We start from the raw sequence: 22,354 nt of genomic DNA, 5'->3' as shown, positions 1-22,354 counted from the left end.
CATCTACCCACTCCCAATAATGGAAACCAATTCACACGGTGTTTACTTAGATTTATCCGACCTGCATCATATCCATCTTAATTGTTATGTTGATATGTTTATACTTTTGTAAGACATGTCTCAGTCTAAATATTCTAAGACAAATCCACAGACAACTTATCGTAACCAAAACACGATTATTATGTTGTTTAAGTCAAACAACGGTACACTCAAACGTTATCCAGTATCATAATCCAAGAAAGGTATTTGACTGAAGAATTGGAAGAAATATGAAAATATATAAAACAATGAATCGAACCGACTTTAAACCATACTTATGCCAATTATGAACATTTGAATAAATTAAAAAGTTCATTGCATATACAGACTCACCGGATATTTTAGATGTTATTCCTAATGGCACTGACTGACTGAGATACACAGATAAATGTTCTGACTATATCCAGCTCGTATTCGTTTTTTAAGCAGTATCAGAAGAACATAGTAAATAATGCTTTGCCGAATTCTGAGAAAGCGGCAATTACTGGAATAGTCCAAATTGTAAGCGATACAAATGTCTAAACCTATTTTTTCTTCTCTGATTTGGCAAACAGGCCAGAATACTCCATTCTGGGCAATATTTTATAATAGAAGGCCCTTTGTCAATGCTGTCATAATGTCAATTTCTATAAGGAAGTGCCAGCGATCAATGGTGGCTATTGTCAGTATGTAGACGATTGGGATTACTGCTAAACATCCATATTATTCAATTGTTGAATTCAATTAAGATTGAAAAAAATGCATGTTACACGGAACAATGGGAATAAAAAAGAAGGCAATTTTTGTACGGTCTTAAACTCAAACTATTTAGAAAAGAGCTTTTCTGTCCTGTACAACTTAAAAGAGTTTATTCTGTATCTACAAGCTATCAATTCCTCATTTGCATGCATGTAGCACAAAGCAGTAGATGAACACTATAAATGCATGAAGACCATTTGGACGAAGGCTCAACTTAAGGCAAATAAGAACATTTGAAGGGACGATAAAACAATTTTGAAACGATTCTACACCAACAAGTTAATACCCATAAAATTAATCTCAAAAAGCCATAAAATAAATTATTGAATGCATTGAAAATGTTGATAATTCTACGCCTTGATTTTCCATTGCGTTTATACCATATTTCGAGCCTGTTTCATGAACGAAAGACAAAAAGGCTAAACCAATTTTCGAGTTTTTTAATCAAATTCTGAAGCCAGCGTAAATAACGAACCATTATTTCCATTACCGCAATTATCCCTGATACCATATTACAAATAATTGCCATACAATTACCGATTCAACCTCTTCTGCAACGAATTTTGATTTCCTTGAAATTTACTGTACACAAACTCCATTCATAGTTTTGAAAGGTATTTTTAAACAATTTTAGTACATGGCTCTATTCCAATCAGGAATATGTCACATCTTGATAGATTTTATCTAGTTCTAAATAATGTTGAGGACAAAATATGGTACCCTTTGTTCTATTCATCTAAAAAAAAAGAGCACAAAGAATATCATTTCGTGCAAGAAGACATCTTTTGTCGTTCCGTACAATTGTCTCGTTTACATTAACGTTGATGTGTTTTAAATCTCTCTTCAAGCATATAAGGCATAAGCCCTGCGAAAGAAGCGAGCAAGCGTTACACGCGTTATTTGATTAATTTTAAATATATGTGTGTTTGGCACCACATGCAAAACATTATCGTTAAGTTTAGAGTTAAACCAATTGCAAAATTCCCCTGATGAATGCCTATTTATAATATATGGGGAAACACCAAATAATATTAACATACGAACATGCATTTATACCAAAATGTTACCATGCGTACACATGTTTATACCAAAATGTTAATACTCATACACATTACATGGTACTACTTCTAGGTCTAACTAGCACAACGCCTTAATATTACATGGTACTACTTCTAGTTCTAACTAGCACAACGTCTTGATAGTCCATGGTACTACTTCTAGGTCTAACTAGCCCAACATTTTGATATTGCATGGTATTACTTCTACGTCGAACAAGTAAAGTATGGTATAACCTCTAGGTCGAACTAGCACAGCGTCTGACGGACTGAAACAATTACGTTGCATAAATGTTATCATTTACCATAGTTAGCTTAATATACAACTCTTACTTGGCAGAATCAGACATCTGTGATTTTACGTTGTTTTACTTCTAGGTCGAATTAGCACACCGTCAGACAGACGTATGTTGGTTTAATTCATTTACAGTATTTAGCTTATGCAACTACACTATAATTAGCAGAGCCAGACTTCAGCGTCAATAGCCAGAAATATTCCAGTATGCAGCTCATGATGTAAAAAAGCAGTAAAACTGTGACATGGGTATCATATAAAAAGCGAAAGCTATTATATATGTCTCATGGGAATATACCCTTCGAAAGAGATGAAGGGTTATGCCAATCTATATGAGACAACGTTACACGTCTACAAGACAAATGCTGATTATTACATATTCAAGCAATAGAGTTCGTACTGTTTTGCTTAAATGATACCGAACTTACTGTTGCAAGTCTTGAAATGTAAATACTCTCATTTACATAAAACATCAATGTTTCCTTTCAACCGTTTTCTTTTTACAAACAATTGTTTTAGTATTGTAGTGGTAGTGGTGGTAGAAGTAGTAGTAGTGGTAGTGGTAGTAGTAGTAGTAGTAGTAGTAGTAGTAGTAGTAGTAGTAGTAGTAGTAGTAGTAGTAGTAGTAGTAGTAGTAGTAGTAGTAGCAGCAGAGCAGCAGCGATAGAAGCAGCAGAAACAGCAGCAACAGCAGCAGCAGGATTAGTAATAGTAGGAAAAAACATAATTAGCTAAGTGTTATGGAATATTTAAAAACTTCTACAGGTAAAACCAAACCTTTATTCCTGTTTATACTTTTAAATGACGTGTGTGGGAGTGTTTAGTTTCAATATTTAGACAAAGCTGTAGACCAATCATTTTAACAAAACTCTCTAAATGCTATAATTATTATGTCGAGACAAACAAATCAACGCTTTACCAGGCTATATAAATACATATATATAGACTAAACCAGCATCTAGGAATCAAAATACGAGAACATGAGGAAATTATAAACCGTATCACAATGAAACCGTTTTAATGTTTATTATGAACATGTGAATAATTTTGCATGAGGTAATTATGATTTAAAAGAAATTCCAGAAAAGCTATGGAAGAGTTCATTGGAAATATAGACAAGTGTAAGACATGCCATAATTTGTAATAGCATATGCAGAACCTGAAAAGGACATTGGATGAAAAGACTTAATTTAGACAAAGATTACCTGATATTTTAGATATAATTTCAAAGGGCACTAACTCGCTTCGACACACAGATAAAGGTTCTTACGTTAACTAGTTCTTATTTTGTTTCAAAGCAGTATCGTGAATGTTTAGTTGTTTATGCTTCTCGATATCAAGAGCAAAGGCAACTACTTGAACAACATAGGCTTGGCACAAATGCTTTAACCTATTTCTAAAATCGAGTTCCGAACAAAAGCAGAAAAAGATCTTTTGTCAATGATCTCCAAATGAACTCCTGTAAGATTGTATCAACTTTCAAATGTGGCTGTTGTCAGTATCAAAACGAAGATTAATACCAAACATTCTTGTTATTGATTTGTCCAATTCGATAACGTTTGGAAAAAAAATGCACAGCAGACATGACAAGGGAATTAATACTTGCGGACAAATTGTCCAAAAACAATGTGAACATTTGCATCCAAGTAGAATATTTACTTTCTATATTGCGATGCATGTGTGAGCAGGGAAATATACAAATATTTATATAAAATGAGCAAGTTTTGCAACCATTAAATTAAAAGCGTTTATCAATTAATTCTATAATGATGTGTACAAATTTTTCATTCTTCATTCTATAACAAAACACAAACTTTAACGAAATAGGATTCAAATGATATTGCACCAGAATGTCTTTAAGCTTGAGTCTTAATAAGTTTTACGTAGAAAAAAGGAGTAAACACATGGTAAGGTAGCTTATCCCAAATAATTAATCCAGAACATTATGCGAGTAAGAAAATATAAAAAAGTTTTTTTTTGGTCCTAATGAACTTAAACGTTTCATGGCAGTATGTTTAATGGTACAAAAGTTCAGCCAACTTTTAAGTCTTGCACTACGCAGATGACAATTGCAACGGTGATGACGGCATACTCTGATATTACTTCATTTTCTTCATACAACTGAAAGTTAAAAAAGAATAACTTTTTCTTATTTTCAGGACTCCTTGATCTTTATATTGATTTCCGTTAGTTTCATATGCAAGGCAACATTTTTTATAAAGCTGACAAATAACTGCTTATGCATCCCAGTTGTTTTACCTTTGGGAAATAATAATTGGACACGAATCGGACAACATTATTTCTGCAAGTGTCAAGTCTGGGCAACACCTTACTTCCAATACAATACCTATGAAATTAATTGCAAAATGCCTTAAAATCAATTCTTTGAAACTTGTTTATAACTAAGGGGATTGTCTGCCTAGTAATATAATGCAGATTATACTATTTTAAGCCCTTTTAATGAACAGAAGACGAAAAAAGCTGAACCATTTGTTCGGATTTCATTATCAAGGAATGAAAAGCTTAAGCCAAGTGAACGTTAATAATGAATGTTATAATTTTCATTATCAGCATTACGGATAATTGTTACATTCTCTTCCGAAACGAGGTTATTCCTTAGATATTAATAATCGATTCAAATGTGTCTATTTTGAACAGGAATATGTCGCGTTGGTTCCAAATTACAACGATAGCGACACCAAATATTGCTTCATGTTCGCTGAATTATTTTTATGTATAGAGCAATCTTTTAGCCAATCATCAAATACCAAACATTAAACAACTTTAAAACGAAAAACACATGGTATTTGGCGTTGGCTTTGGCACAATCTTGATATTTAATGTACATAATATGTTAATGTAAACAAACATTTTATTGCTTCACAGTGTATTTGTACATGATTTGGTTCAACAGAGACTTCGGATATGACTAATCCTTTGTTATAAAAATGTTTTTAAATTTTCAATTTATTTAAATTGAGACTGCTACTTTTATACTGTGTACAAACGTATTATTCAATGCTTTGATAATATTCAATTGTATATAAATCTGTTGCGATTGTAAAGTTGTTGTTTTAATATTCTGCTTAATGGTCCCTTATTGAACGCTTTATTGCTGTCAAAATCAGGTTCTTTTTCAAACTGAATCCTTGCGATATTATAACGAAATTCAGTTAACAAACTGAATCCTTGCGCTATTATAACGAGATTCGGTTAACAAACTGAATCCTTGCGATATTATAACGATATTGGGAAATGAAGTTGTTTTTCATTTGGAGGAGGATTAACATCAGTGACCTGTCGTCCTTTACATCTTCTTTCTCTTCATCCGACACCATGCGTTGGCTTTTAATTATATTTCAGCATTTCAGTCTGGGAAATCTGTAGATCTGACGTCTTTATCTTTTTCTGCGTGTTGCATTTGTTATCGATATGTCTTTTATGCTCATATATTGTAACAACGATTTGAGAAATGCACATAATGTTTATAATCAATCTATGTAAAAACAATTTTGTGGTAAACGTTTCTTACCAAATGTTTATACCTACCACACAAGCTGCATATTATTCATAATTCTTGCACTATTAACTTCATTCTGGCAAATGATCTTGTTTTCATGTCGGAAACAGTTCTTGTGGTAATACAGTGTTAAAGCAGGATAAATGATGTAATCATTTTATCATGATGTTGGCTTTGATCATTATGCTTTTTAAATATTTTTTAAAAACTATTATTTTTACCATTTTCATTTTTATTGTTATTATTATTCTTATCATTATTTTAAGTATTATTATTATTATTATTATTATTATTATTATTATTATTATTATTTTCAGTGATGATTCAAAACATTTTTTTTTAAATCGCGCATTTACCTTATTGTGTCAAATTTCTCCGCAAGTCACTTGTGATTTGTTTTTGTCCTTAATCTATAAATTATTTAAAAATGTTTGAAAATGATATTAAGTGAACAGAACAAAACAGAATATTTATTTGAAATTAAAGTCCCATTATGTTTTAGTGATGTAAACTTTTTTTGTATGTATTACCAGATGCCATTCTCTTCACCGTTTTGACCTTTTCAACCCAACCCCAGAATGATAAAACATGCAATTACAAAATCAACAACATCGAAAGTATCATCTTAGTACAATCTAAATTTAGTGAACACAACGTCATTACTAAATTACGAGATTTTCTGAATACTTCATATTCTAGGTCGCTTTATATACTAATGATTTGCAATTTTTAACTAAGAAGATTTTGGTTCGATAGTTTTCCCAGTCATGCATCTGAAAACACTTTTGTTATCATTGCTTTAGTTTATGATATTGATTATAAAAATATATCTTGTTTTTGGTTGGCTGCAAAACGATGCCGGTAACGTTATGAAAGGAAGAATAAACATCACCTGAGCTACTAGACTACGATATGTTGACATATTGACCATATATTAATAGCATAACGTGATAACAGAGCATGAACATTGTTGACTTAAAAGATACTGACGGCTGGAACCCTTCAACAAATTTAGATATATGCTCAAATATTATCTTTGAGGTCCTCGATTTCTAAAAGCGTTAGTAACACGATTAAAAAGATTTTAAGTGCTTAATTGTTCATCGCCGTTTGTATGAGTGCTTGTGGGCGAGCGGTTCCGGTGTGGGTTTGCACCCTACTACAAACAGGTTTTGTGTAAACTTGTATTTTTTTCTTCAATTTCGGTAGCAAAGAGTGAAATTATTATTATATTAGTGTTTTTCAGATGCATGAAAAAAGTTTGCTCAAAAAACATGAGGGAGTCCCTTAAATATGTAGAATATGCAGTTCAAACATTTTGAAATTTCTGGTGTTGATAAAGATTACCAACCATTCTTTAATTGTAGAATGCGTTTCTGTCCGGCAAGATTCAAATGTGCCTGTGTTCTGTTTTTATACTAAAAACTCCTCTTTGTATGCAAATTACGCAATAAGGTATGTTAATGCTGTAAATTCTAGAGAAACATTTTGATGAGCATTCTACTAAAGATCAATATAAGGGGCAACTAATAAAGGAGCTTCTGACGGGCTGAATAAACCATTTGGAAACGCTTCCACTCCCTTAGTTCAATACCTTAAATTAACCCTAAGACGCCATCAAACATTTTTTTAATGTTGATTATGGCTTGTTTTCCCCGGTTTAAACATAGAGTTTATACTATTTTAAGCCTGTTTTATGAACAAAAGACGAAAAAACAAAACCAATTTCCAAGTAATCAAATACCGAAGCCAACGTAAATTATGAACCATAAAATCAAAAATCGTAATTTTCCGTAGATTCTATATTACAGATAATTGACGTACAGTAACTCCTTGGATACTAAGACAAGATTTCCAGATACATTATTTTCTTACATAGCATAGTTAATGTATCTATTCTACCTAGGAATCTTTCACTTTGGGTATATATTTTTAAATAACACAGATAAAAACAAAATATATAACTCTTTGTTATGCAGAGTTATATTTATTAAAAGAACAACGAATGAGCTATTATAGTTCACATTTCGTGAACAAAAATATATATTATCGTTCCGTGCAATGACCTCATTTACATTTACGTTGATGTGTTTTAAATCTCTCTTCATTTATAATAACCATTAACACAGACAATGAAACGATCAAGCGCTGCACGCATTGTTTAATAAATGTTTAATATCTTAACATCCATAAATGTGATCCTATAAATTTGTAAACGTTCAGTTAGATGTACATACAGTTGGTTATTATCATCATTTTTTTTTTTAAAAACTGATGAATTCGAATTGTTAATTATTTCCCTTTCTTCTTTTTCGTTCCATGAGTAAATTAACTCACCGGCAAACCATATTGCTTGTGAGAACGGCCCAATAATCGACCTATAGTTTATGAAGAATATTCTCTAGAAACTTTTTTTCAAATAATTATTAAAATGACCATTTTTCTTTACACAGTATTCAAATGAAGAGATGGAATTTCTCGAAAAAGCACAATGCATTGATATCGAAAGGTATTCCATTCATCGAACTGTATGTATGTCATACACACTGATATTGGCTGAATCAGATTTAATCATATCTAATAAGTGTATTCATTGATCCTGTTTCGCTTATTAACAGATGTGATTTAATTGTAGCATTGAAGCACTTAGAAAATCCATCAAGGAATATTCAAATATTTAAAATAGCAGACGATTTCTTCCCGAAGTTAGTTTTTTTACAACTGCCAACTTTCAATAATGCAGATATTTGTAATTTCATAAATATTTATTCCTGACATGCTTTCCCAATAAACATATCAAACACATTAAAGGCAAACTCATATTTCGCTCGAAGTACATAACAGTTATATTAAAATTGCTGCGGCGAAAGGATAATGCCACATGAGGATAGCCCAGACAATTGACATTGAATGTTCGTTTTTTCATATGAGACAATAGTGCATGTCTATAAAACACAGCTGTGGACTTTAAACATAAACCACCTTAAGCATAACGGCCATGGGTATTTCGGGTAGTTATATTGAAGACAAACAGACGGACAAGAGACTGTGAGCGATCACTATAACTTACATCCCAGGAAGGGTGTACAGCCTCTTTAATAAACAGAAGTATATTATAAAATACAAAATATAATGTTATCCAGTAAAACACAAATAAGAAGTGACCTCTCCAATATCCATGGTTGTTTAATGACAAAGAAGCATGTTGATTGTTTCACAGTGTAGATTTTTGGTCCTGCTGGAGTGTTGGGTATGACTGAGTGATCCCTGGAAATATACTTTCGCAAATGCCGAGGCTAAGACTCATTAACAGCGTTGACACTACGAGTGATATCAACGAGCAGGTCTAATGAAACCGAGACTACTGTCTGCATACTGTGTCCGAGCGAATTTTTTGTGTTTCCGAAAAATATTTACCTCAGTTTGTATCTCTGTATAAACTGTTGCGTTAGTGCGAAGATTCAAGGTCAACACGACTTCTGCAAACTTAATAAACAGTTTTCAAGATATCATCTTACAGTGACTTTTGCAAAGAAAAAAATATTTTTGAAATATTGTGTTCACTGTCACTTGTATAGAACAGTATGAACTTCTGTCAACATCTGACTTGTATTTTTTAAACAAATAGTTTGCAACTTACTGATATATTTCGTACATAAAGATGTCTTTCATTTGGAGGAGAATTTACATCAGAAATATGCCGTCATTTTTTGTATAACCTCATCAGCTTATTCAGTTTTCGTCAACCATGCGTTGGCTTTTAATTATGTTATGGCGTTTCAGTCTGGCAGAACTGTTGTTCTTACATATTTATATTTATCCCTGCTTCTTTGTTTACTTTCGATATTTGTTCAATGCTTATGTATTGCACTAACGTTTCGTGGAATACATACATGTATAATGTTCATAAAAAGTATATTTCATTTGTCAACGTTTAATTCACCAAATACTAATACGTTCACTTCACTTTCATCATCGTCACAGACTCTTTAGGACTTAACAAAAATGGAAACTTAAAAATGTTAAAAATTAAAGCCAACCACAATTAATCCATGTAATACATATGTTAATTATGCGAAGGCATTTTAGTCAATGTCCTAAATTGAACTTGTGCAAAAAAAGTTTCGATTGTTGCTTTTGCCAGTATTAAATTTATGAATTTCAACCAAACTCGAACAGACAAATATACTCGAAATGCATTCGATTTGCAATTTTAAATTGAACAATTTTTTTAGAAGAAAACAAACTTTAAAAAAAACACAATGTTATTCAATTGCTTTTGCATCTGATTTCATCAAGCCTTGTTCACTTGTAGCGGATATGGAAACAGGTGTAAAATATATAGGCTAAATAATAGGTACATCAATTGATAAAACAAGAGCAACGAGGGAGAAACTTACACACTTGAGTGTATTGTCATATCAACATGTGTACCAAGGTTCCTGACAATAAAGAAGTTCTTGATATAGATCAATATATATATATATATATATTGTTACGTACAACACAAACGACGACAACAAGTACGCCGTCGACAATAATGACGATGATGAAGCCATACTCATTGACATAATTTCAATCTGTTGTATACGAAAGTTGAAAAAGAAACCAATTTTTTGGTCTCAACACTCATAATTTCATGTATAATTTTATATCTTAATTTTCATTGCATAGATACCCGTATTTTCCTAAAAGGTGACAAATCGTTGAAATTGGATAGTCATCTTGCAATTTTTGGAAATGAAAAAAGAAACTAACGCGACATCATTATATTAACAAATGTCATTTTTACGTGTAATCGTGTTTTTACTTTTGATGCAATTCTCAAGTGTATTGATTACAATATTTTTATGAAAAGAAGCATGTCCATCTAGTCGAAAGTTTAACCATAAACGCTGTTATATGACACAGGGTCAACGCCAATGACAAAGAGCAGAAAAAAAATCACAAACCGGAAACACAGAACAATGAAACAAAACTCAACAAACAACGCACTATATAATTATATAGTATATAGACTTAAGGGTATATATCAAGGAAAGTAAGGTACCGCCTTGGAACGGTCAGTAAAATGTTAATTTACTGAGGGTTTCAATAAGTTTGTGTCTATAACCTCACCCTTATCCCAAAAAGTAAAAACGTGAATGGTATGTCTTATCAAAGTATGCATTAACTTGAGGAAACTTGTGAATAAAACAAATCATAATAGAATTAATAGGTAAACCCAAAGTACTTCTAGACTTTCAAGACACTCAAAGAGGTAAAACAACACTATAAATGCGTTAGGAACATCTGAAACACTCATTTGAAAATGAAAATAACTAATTGTTTCTGAAGAGCCGAAAAACAAAAGGTTTATGTGTGGATTTGGCAACACTTTTTAACCAATGCAATAAAAATGAAACATTACGAACAGTCTTAAAACCAATTCTTCAAAAACTTTTTTATGATTATACAGCTTGTTGTTTCGGTAACAGCATGGAGTGTATATTAATTAAAGCATATTTAATTACCTCTATTTACATAAAAAAGAAACAAATTTTCGAGTTTTATGATAATAAAATGAAAAGCTGAAAACAACGTAAATAACCAATTATTACACTTTTCCGTATAGGCTAAATTACAGATAATTTTAACAAATTACAGATTTAAACTCTTCTGCATCGAATTGATTTCTTGGAAATCTTATTTGGAAATCTATTTATCAAGACAAACTCAAGTCATTGGCGAGGTATTTGGCGAGGTATTAAGATACAATTCAATGTCTTTCATACTATTTTTTTTTTCATTTTATTAGGAATCTGTCACTTGGGGTAGATTAAACCTAGCTCAAAATAAACAAAATGAAAACAAAATATGTTACAATATAGGTATTTAATATATATATTATTATCTTTTATAATTTATGATTTTTCTTTACCGAAAGAAAAAAAAACAGAATGAGAGTTCGTGAAAGAATATTTCTATTGCCGTGCAGTACAAATTCCTTGTGAACACTAAAGCTTATGTTTATTCAAATCTCTCTTAATGCATAATATGCATACAGGCAGCGAATGAAGCGAGCAAGCATTACATATGTTACTGAATTAATTTTAAATATTTTAATTAGTGTTAACCGCCACATCTTCACTGGAATGTTCCTTTATAATCAGACTTCATGGAGATGGTGTCTTAAAATAACGTTCCAACAGGTAGTATCTTCGGTTTAGAGCTATGCCACACACACATCCCATCTTACTCTGATGTATGCTTTAAAACTAGTCGGAAAGAAACACTAAATAATATTAACACCGTTCACATGTTCATAGTCAAATATTACAATTAATACAAGAGTACTAAGACAATGATAACACGCTTACACTTGTACATACCGAAATGTAACCGGGCGTACACGTATTCATAATAAAATGTTAACATGTATATATATATATATATATATATATATATATATATATATATATATATATATATATATATATATATATATATATATATATATATATATATATATATATACATATATACATGTACATACAAACATTTTAATATTCAAACAGGTTTACACACCAAATAATTACATTCAAACACGTAAACATATAAATAAATATTAAGATCCAAAAACATGTACTTTGTTATTTTGTTATCAGTATCATTTTGTACTAAAACTGGGAAAATAGTTCGTACTTTTTCATTTTATTTCCTCCATAAGTAAGATCAACGACTAAATGACCAATATGCATCGGATAAATACAAGATCAGTACAATGATCAATTATTTTGACTTTTTATAGTGTATGTATTTTTTTTCCAAATCAACAGTGGAAATGCATAAACATGCAATATTCTATTAATACGATTTTGACTATGAAAGTCGAAAAGCAATTTGAAATACATGCAATGATTTTTATCACAAAACAACACAAAGCCCTGATACTTCATGATATCACATCTACGAACAATATTTACTCTACGCCTTGATATTGCATGCTAATACACCTTAGTCGAACTAGCACAATGCCTTGATACTGCAAGGAAATATTGCTAGGTCGAATTATATTACTTCTAGGTCAACTTATACTACTAAAACGCCTAGATATTGTATGGTGATACTTCTAGGTTGAGATATGTTAGCACTTTGCTTTGATTTTGCATGGTATTATTTTAAGGTTAAATTATTCTAGTAAAACGCCTGGATATTTCATGGTTATACTTCTAAGTCGAGATGTTTTATCCCAAAGCCTTTATATTAAATGATATTAGTTGTAGATGAACATATCATGAAGATGCGATCAAGAGTATCACATGAGCATGAAAACATCATAGACTTGAGAGTAGTGCTGTAATAAAAACATTCACGTTTTACGAATACCTTTAATGGTTCAAGCTACATTAAAGTGTTGCATCGCGCTATTGACATATACAACTATGATGATGTAATGCTCTGTCAACTCCTCATTTTTCTTCGGAAAATAAACAGTTAAAAGGGATGTCCTACTGTCCAAACACCCTTATCGTTCCCTTGTTTTCCATTCGTTTCATATCACAGACACCCAATAAGCATTCCCATTCTTCATAAAGCAGACAAATCATGACCTTTTCATCTGCTCCCTCATGGGCCTTTCGCAAATAATAGATAGAAACTAATGGGGCGATATTATGTCAGAAAATGTCTCGTAAACGCGTAACCAGATTATTATTATGCACAATATACTGTTCTCATATGTATTGTGAATAAATATTTGTAGATTTCTAGCGGGAAGAAAGAAAGATAACCAATGCATTTCTGCATAGCATGATCAAAATGAGTCTGATCTAAAACGTGTTTGTCCTGTGTCTATAAGCTGACAATTTCTCTTTGTATGCAAAACTAAGCAAAGAAATAGAACAACACTGTAAATAATAAGCAACAAAAAAGTTGTGTCTGAAGAGCCAATAAAGCCATCTCAATGTGTGAATTTGGCAACTTATTTCTCCCAATACAATTACTACAATGAAATTAATTGGAAAAAGTCTCCAAAACAATTCTTTGAAACTTATTTATCAGCCTGGAGCTAGTTTTCCTGGTAATAAATTGTAGATTATATACAGAAGACAAAAGACGAAAAAGGCTGAACCAGTTTTCGGATTTCTTTATAAAGTTATGAAAAGTTGAAGCCAACTTAAATAATCAATGCTACAATTTCATTATCACAGTAATTGTCACATAGTCTTCTGAAACGGGAATATTTCTTGGAAATTAATGATCATTTCCAATTTCAGTTATACTTTAGCAGGATATTCAGATGAAATGCAATCACCTTTTCTATCTTCACTATTCATTTATATTCTATTTTAATAAGGAATCTGTCGATTCATTTCAAAATGACAAAAATAACTCTTTAGATATTTTTTAAATGAGCATTTATAGTAACACTCTCTTGGCAATATACTTTTTTGGTCGTCCTGTGCAACTGCCTCTTAAACATTAAGGGGGATGTTTATTTAATTAAAGAATGTAAACTACAGGGAAAAGTCCAGTTACTAAGAATATATTTAAAGGCGCAGAAATCAAGGTCAAATTTACACAAAAATAGAAGAAACAACGCTAAAAGAAAACGCACATAAAACAAGTATAAAACATCGTCATTGGAGTTGGCCTCAGCATGGTAAATGAAAACTAAGTAACAACAAAGTTTCTGTCCTCAGACATAATTTGCAGTAGGACAGCGAATGAAGTGAGCAAGCGTTGCAAGCGTTAAAATACCCTTTAAATATCTTAGTGTATGGAACCACATCTTTAATGAATAAACAATTAATAAGACGACATAAGGACGGTGTTTAAATCTTTCGATTGAACAGGTAGCATCTTTAGTTCAGAGTTAAACCATAAGCACAAACATAATATTAGTCTGATATAACACTACACGCTTAATAATATTTACATGAACAAAATGATAACATACATACACGTATTCAAATGAATAAAATAACATTCATTTATTTTTACAAACAAAAATTTTAACATTTAAACACGTTTAGATGCAAAAAATAACAGGCATACATGTGTGCAAACAAAAATGGTAATATTTATATATTTGTACATACAAAAATGTACACATATTTACACTTGTTCATATATTTTATAATAATCTTCATTCTGAATTAAACTGTTAATGATTTTCTTCCATTTTGCCCTCTTCTTAAGAAGGTTCAACATCTAGTAATGAATTATACAGGAGAGGCCCAATAATCTGTATTTTAACTGGAATAGTGTATACAAACCGTATATCAAATACATATTTGAAAGGCCGTGTTGGCTGCACGCATTACTCAAATGATTAAATGTCATTTTGATGAAAAAAGTAAAGTAGCAATTGAGAGTCTGACATGCATGTCCTTGCTTTTATCTCTAAATGGCACATTTTATTGATTTTAAATGTTACTACTTCGAGGTGGAACTATTTCAATGACATGCACGCTGATATACATTTAATCAGATTTATAACTGTTTTCATTTTGAATTATTTTCATGTAGGATATCTACTTTTTAGATTTAGAAACATAAATAAATCTTTTCAACGTATGTAAATAAACTTATATATGATGTGCTTGATTTACAAACTCAATTTAAAGTCTTGAGCGCTAATATTTGAATTGTTGTATGCGATTTCATCATTCTATTTAAAAGAAGTACTTACAAAAGAATGTAACTACACGTGTAGGTATTAAATCGTTAACCTGATTTTTTTATTAAAATAAGTTACGAAGCATGCCACACTGAGGTGGTTTGCATTCCTGAACATACCACTTCCATGACCGAATTATAATTGTAATAAAGCTAAGCCAATATTTAGGTGCACCTCTAAAGAACGACAACAATGACTTTGCCGTCTTCTACAATGATGATGACGCCATGCTTTGACATTACATTTTTTCAGAAGTTGAGAAATTGCTATTTTTCACAAGGTTCATATCAAAACAACGCATGTTTTGTAAAGCATACAAATCTTTGGCGATTGAAAAGGGAAACTATTGTGACATAATTGTCTAACTAAATGTCATCCTTAAGACGTAATTAGTAAATATGTTTGATAATCAATTCCTAATTGCTTAATTTAAAGTAACTCTGGGTTTCTAGCGAAGAGAGAGATATGGTGAACATAAAGTTTTCTTTCTCAAAAGCATGAGATACACTTATAAAATTCAATATGAAGTACCTTCAGATGTAACCGGGTTTCAATTCATAGACCTTTTTGAAGATAAATTTTAATTTTAAAACCAAAACAATGATAGCTTACAACAATATATTCGCGAACAAAGACCACAAACAATCAAACAAACGACCTTATCCGCTTCGAATTAGTCATATCTGCTTCGAAATAGTCATATCCGCTTCGAATTAGTCATACTTATATCACATTACGTGGACGCCAGGGTATTTATTCGTTATCAACAGTGCCGTCTTCAATAAATTTGTGGTACCGGTTTTATATTCAATGTGGTTCGTAAATTTTACACGCTTAACTATTTCAAGTCAAGTTTTTTAAGGACATTGGCTAAATTGTTTAAAAAAAAATATTTTGCGAGCTACATAATGTCCACATTCACAAATGCCTGCTGTAATATTCGTGGTTATCCTATCTCTGGTTATGGACAAGGGACAGGAGATCCCGAACAAAATGTATTTAAATGTATTACATACTGTAATGAACTCATGTTATCTTTCGAATTACGCGCGTTTCTATTGATGATAGCAGTCTCAGTAATAGTCAACGTTAAATCAGCATTGTTATCCCGCTAAGCTACCTTCTTATCAAGTTCCTCCGCAGGAGATTCCATTGGTTTATCGGACACATTCAGGCACAATTTCCTATCATGCTGGTTTATATCATCTATTTTTCTCTTTTATCAAAGTAGGCTGATTTCAAGCTGCTTGTTTTCTGTCGCAAGTAACTCAACCTCGCTGTTGAAGCTATCACTCTGCTTGTCTGCTCTTGCAAGTAATTCAGTCAACCAGCATAGGTTCCAACAAAGGAGGTTATTCCTTGACTACGTCGCCTATGAGAAACACATACAGGTGTTAATATGTCTTTTCGGGGTGTTCGGGTGCGTGGGGTATTCAAAAACAGTTATTTGGTACCCTCCAAAAAGACAGATACTTCACGCTCACTTATCAATGTTTCAGACATTTCAAAACAATACATTATATATGCTTGTTTATGAGTAGGAGACAATTTATTTCGTTTACAACCCTTCTGTCTCGGCGTTATTTGGTGTTTTGCACAAAATTACGTCAGGCTTTATTCACCTTTATATGCTTCAAATTGGATTAATTTTCATATCTATGGCAACATTTATTTGCTAATAAGCTTATATTTAGCCTCATCACATCATTGTCCGACCGAGAGAACTACATATTTTACTGGAAGCCAAGGAGACAAACATAGAACTGGTTTAAAGGTTATAGGCTTTAGGCACATAACGGTACGCTTTGATATAAGACGCATAAGTTTAAGAATATAATGTCAAATTAGCCTGAACCTTACTTAATCTTTGGTCATGTTTTTGGTATCAATTAATGCATTGCCATATCATAACGTGCAACTGAAACATCCTAATGGGCCATCATCTGATTTTTTTTCGAATACAAGTATATCTTGGTAGAAAGGTTGTGAAACACATCTTGTACGGGTACGTGTACTTTAATTGTTCACTACGTCGTTTACAATCGTTTACCTGAGCATGAGAAAAACAAATCCGCGGTTATCAGCGAGCTTTAAGTAAATATTTTAACTTAAACGAAATTTGTACATGTTTGTGTATCTTCAAGAACATGAGCACGTACACCTCTAATTGCTAATGCAGTTCACATTTATAGTCAATAGTTCGTAAGAACATAGTAAACACCCTCTATTAGGGTAAAATCAACAACAACTTGCAAACCTCATTTCATCTGAAGAGTTTATTACCGATATTATTGCGAAACAATTAACAGCAGAAAGAACAAACGCCATTGACATAATATGTTTATAATAATTCAAATTGGTGCTTAGTTTTGTTAAAAAGCTACATTTTTCTTTCACAGCAATACGTCGTTTGCCTTTTAATCAAATTAAAACCTCGAGTTTCCTAAGCATTAGATGTATTCGATATAATTATATAGACATAATATACAGTGCACGTCTTCATGAAAATATGAATTAGTTTGTGGCTTCATATGTAGTATTTGTTCTTGATTATTGAACACAACTAAATATAAGTTTAGGTAAGTGTGTATTATAAATAGTAAACTGCTAAAAACGGTGCTGTGGGGACACTACATTGATGTTCCAACTGTTGCTGACAACGAACAGCCAATAAACCGGTTCTATGTTCAAACTGTTTAAAAGAATAGTATGTGGGGGGGGGGGGTTCCGAAGGATCTCTCTTATGGTAAACTTTTGTGTATAAACTATAGGGCTGTAGTATTTGATTAATGGCTTCCACATTACTTAAAGGGACTATACACCAGATTGGCACCAAACATTTTTTTCTGTAACGAATCTCAGGACAATTATTTAATAAAATTATTTTCTCTTTGATATCATAATTGTAAAAAAAATACCACGTGATAGAATCGACTAGCCAATCACGCATAAGAATGAATTCTACTAGGTATTCATACCTAGTAATCTTTTTTTAATGTAAAATTATGAAAAAACTGCGAACAAGTAAATTAATTGTAAACCATGTGGTACTTCAGTTAGTTAGTTTCAATGCATTGTACTCATCGATACCATTTTTGTGTCAGTTTTCGACAATTTTCTCTTCTTTTTTTCGCTATTTCATCATACCTAGTATAGCCCCTTAATATTAAATAGTTTTAATTATACGTCCTACAATGAATCTCGCTAAAGCACTAAATGATCTTTTTTTTTAATTTCCAGTTGACTTTCATAGAAGAGTGTCGGTTCCTATTGACTGTTTTTTTTTTTAACCGAAGCCTTGTGATCTGATAAATCGGAATTTAAGTTGTATTTCATTTGTTGGTGGTTTTACATCAGCAGTAGGTCGTCCTTCATCATTAAATAACTACATCAACTTCCTTAAGATCCGTAACCATGCGTGGGTTTCATTTTGAATTACGGCGTTTAAGTCCGGCAAATCAGTAGTTCTTAGTAGTTCTTAGTACGCATATCTCTTTTTCCTGTTTTTAATGCTAATTTATTGTACTTGCGACTACAGAAATACACAACTATATTTAGAAACACTCTAAGACAAAATAAACGTATTGTAAACCTTTAAATCAGAACCCACCGAAACTAAAATTTCACCAATACCAACATCCAAGAAACTTTAGGACTATGTCAACTAAAGAATTATATCATTGTAGAAAGTAGTAAACCGAAACAAAAAAATCATTATTATAATCATTATGAACGTGTTAAGTACTGGAACGCTGGAGGAAATTACTAAATATATAACAAAATTACCAGAGATTTGTTAATGTCACTCACATAATCTAATAAATACTAATTTTCAAGCAGCATATGGAAAGTTTAGTTGTTAATGCTTCTACAAACTGTTAGAAAACGTCAATTTTAAGTACGAAATAGGCCCAGCACAAATGTTGAACTCTACTTCTTCTTGACTGAATTTGCCGTCTTTCAAAAAATTTCAAAATCTGATCTGAGAAAGATTGACCTTTTGTCAATGCTTTCTGTTAGAACTCGTAAAAGGAAGAGCCAGCGCTCAATCTTGGCTTCCTGCCAAACGTCCATTTTATTTATTTGTCCAATTCAATCAAGATTGAGAAAAAAACCGCACCAACATGCAACCTTTAAGTATTGACGACGCATATACTTAAACCGATCAACCAAGAATCAATCAGAATCTTATTGCATATAAGTATTTTATTGACTCTCTGGGTTTAGATTCATGTATGGATATACAAAACAAAACATATTTAAATATAAAACTGAAACAAAAAGTGCACGATTTACAAACTTAATCTATAGGCCTTATCTTAATTGTTTGGACCTCTATTATCTAGGAAAAATTATAAAACAAATGTAATTTCATTTAAATGACGTTTGGTCTAAGACTTTATGGAGATGAACTTTATTTGAACGCCTAAACACTAATGTTGATAAGGAATCGGTATTTTAATGATAAATGAAGAGTGTCAGGAGATTAAAAATGAAAACATAATACACTTGAACGCAATACAAGTTTTATAACAGTATATTTAATGGTATCAATTTTTTACCAGTGATTTAGTGTTTCCTCCACATCAACGACGCCAACAAGGCCTTCTCTAACATAAACGGCTAGGACATTGCCGCATAATCTGACATTACCTCCTTTCGTTTTCTTTGAAAGTTTAAAAGGTATAATATTTAAATACTTATCATTACACCCTTCTTAATTTCCTCAAGTTTTATATCGCACGCATCAAATTCTTCATGAAGCTCAAAATTCGTTCTGCATAGAATCTTACATGAGTTGCCATTTAATAAATAATATATGAAAAGAGTGTAGGAAAATGTATAAAGCGAGTTTCTGTTTGCGTAAAATGACAACAATTGACAAGTTGTTTCACAATTTTTCTTTGTTTATTATAAGCAAAAAAATATTATGACAGTTAATTGAAGTTGTTCAGAAAATCGCGCTAAAGTATACATGAATAAAACGTTATTTCGAAAATGACGTCGTTGCAATTTCGTCCAAGCCCTTTGAACGATGACGTCCGTTTAAGATGTGAGAGATTACTAAAAATGCGAAACAAATAAAAGTATTGAATTATTATTTCACTTATGAAACAGTGAAATATCATTTGTATTGGACTTATATATTTCTATAAACTCAGAAAATAGTTTATAGTAATGAGATATCATTATGATTATCAATAAATGTAAGGTTTAGGTAACGCATATGCACATTCCATTTATGTAATTAGTATTATTATTTAAGAGATTCATAGTAGAGAGAAAGGTCACCATCCAATGTCATTTGGGGAATGCGTTTGTCAATGACAAGATTACATATACCATTCATTCATATAAACATACAAGCATGTAAACATTCATAAACATGAACATACGCACATTTTAACATTCAAACACATTTACATACATGTTAACTTTAATTCACGTTTGTGTACACAGATATTTACATTCATACACATATATTGCTAGTATAAATCATTTTCAACTTAATCTGAGGAAGTGCATTGTGTCTGCTTTATTAGTGAGACAAACAACTGGCCAACTATACATCGTGTTATGCAACATACACCAATGGCACAAAACCAGAACGGGTTTTTAACGTTTATACTCTATATAAACTATATACTAAAGGCCATATCTAACATGAACAAGTTAATTGACGAGATGACATTGTGGCGATAAAACTGCTCTTGCAATTTTGATGCTAAAATTCCTGTCGTGATTTTAAGTCTATAAATTGCTCAAAGCATTGGCATTTAAAGGTCTTCCTTCTAGGTCGAAATAGCGCAATGCATTGATATTGAGCGGTCTTCCTTCTTCACTGAAATAGCATAATGCATCGGTAATCCATCTGGGTCGAAATAGCACAATGCGTTCATATTAAAAGTATTTTTTCTAAGTCGAACTATTGCAATAACATACACACTTATAAACATTTAATACTTGTATTCATTTATTCTGTTCGGCTTGTCGGAAGTTTTTTCCTTCAAGCATCTGCACAACTACTGTTCTTTAACTAAGCAGCATCAAACAGCAATTCGAATAGCCATCAAAAAATATGTAAACACGCAAAAAAAGAGCAGACAAATTGTTCCTTGTGTGTTTTTACTACTTTGATGATAGTTGTCATTATAAAACAAGTTATCCTTGATCAGCATTTCCCGGAAACATTTCAAGCACATTTATTGCAAAACCATGCGTCGCTCTTTTTTATTTGCTTTTATCTCATGAGGATAAATCAGGGGATGAACATGGAAGGAAATTCTTATTTACAGACAGTTTAAGGTGTTTACAAAACACGGACTTTGATTAATATGTAAATACGGCGGGCAGTGTAAAACAATTTATTGTAAATAAGATAACACGAAATGGACAAAGGAACAGTACTTAACCCTAACGCTCCTTCCGCTGGTGGTCTACAAAGTTGCAGTCAAAGATTAAAAAAAAAATAAAAAAATTAACCTTCCGCATTCATAAACATAATTGAATACCCACCGACAAATTTTTCCTAGCGGGTTATCAATTACCATTACTTGAAGGCGAGAACATGCCAATTTCTTATATTAAGCACACAAAAAAACAAGAGGACATATCAATGTGTAATTATGATTAACAGTAAATCATATAAAAGAAAAAGCATCTTATTCATCGAATAAATCTGATAGGTAGTAGTAGCATTGACGATATGGTACAAAATGTCCTCAAAAGCGATAGCACTAACTTTTACAGCAAAAGAAAAATACAACTTCGTAGCTGTAATCTGGAGCTGAGCAAGTGTGTAGGAAAGGAATAATTTATCAGATTTTGATAAAAAAAAATTTGCACTTCATCTGTGGAAATGTCTTTAGACAAAATGAAAAAGCATTTGTGAAAAAATAGACGATCTTTTGAAACGTTGTTATTTTCGCCCTTCCCCACCCAATCTTGCAATATGGAAAGCCCTTAATTTAACTATATTTTACTTTTCTACGGACCAATGATTGTACCGAAATGCTTTAAACTCTTACCCTTACCCTTAATGT

The 22,354-nt window shown here is 31.7% G+C and overlaps 1 protein-coding gene across 3 annotated transcripts in view; it reads right to left on the bottom strand.

Moving 5' to 3' along the window:
* The window catches only part of LOC128239038 (cubilin-like), a 159,729-nt gene that overhangs the window by 115,329 nt on the left and 22,046 nt on the right, over positions 1-22,354 (bottom strand). The window lies entirely within an intron of this gene.

The sequence above is a fragment of the Mya arenaria genome, chromosome 6 (assembly GCF_026914265.1).
Source record: "Mya arenaria isolate MELC-2E11 chromosome 6, ASM2691426v1".
In the NCBI taxonomy this organism is placed as follows: Eukaryota; Metazoa; Mollusca; class Bivalvia; order Myida; family Myidae; genus Mya; species Mya arenaria.
This window is presented reverse-complemented; position numbering and strand designations above follow the sequence as displayed.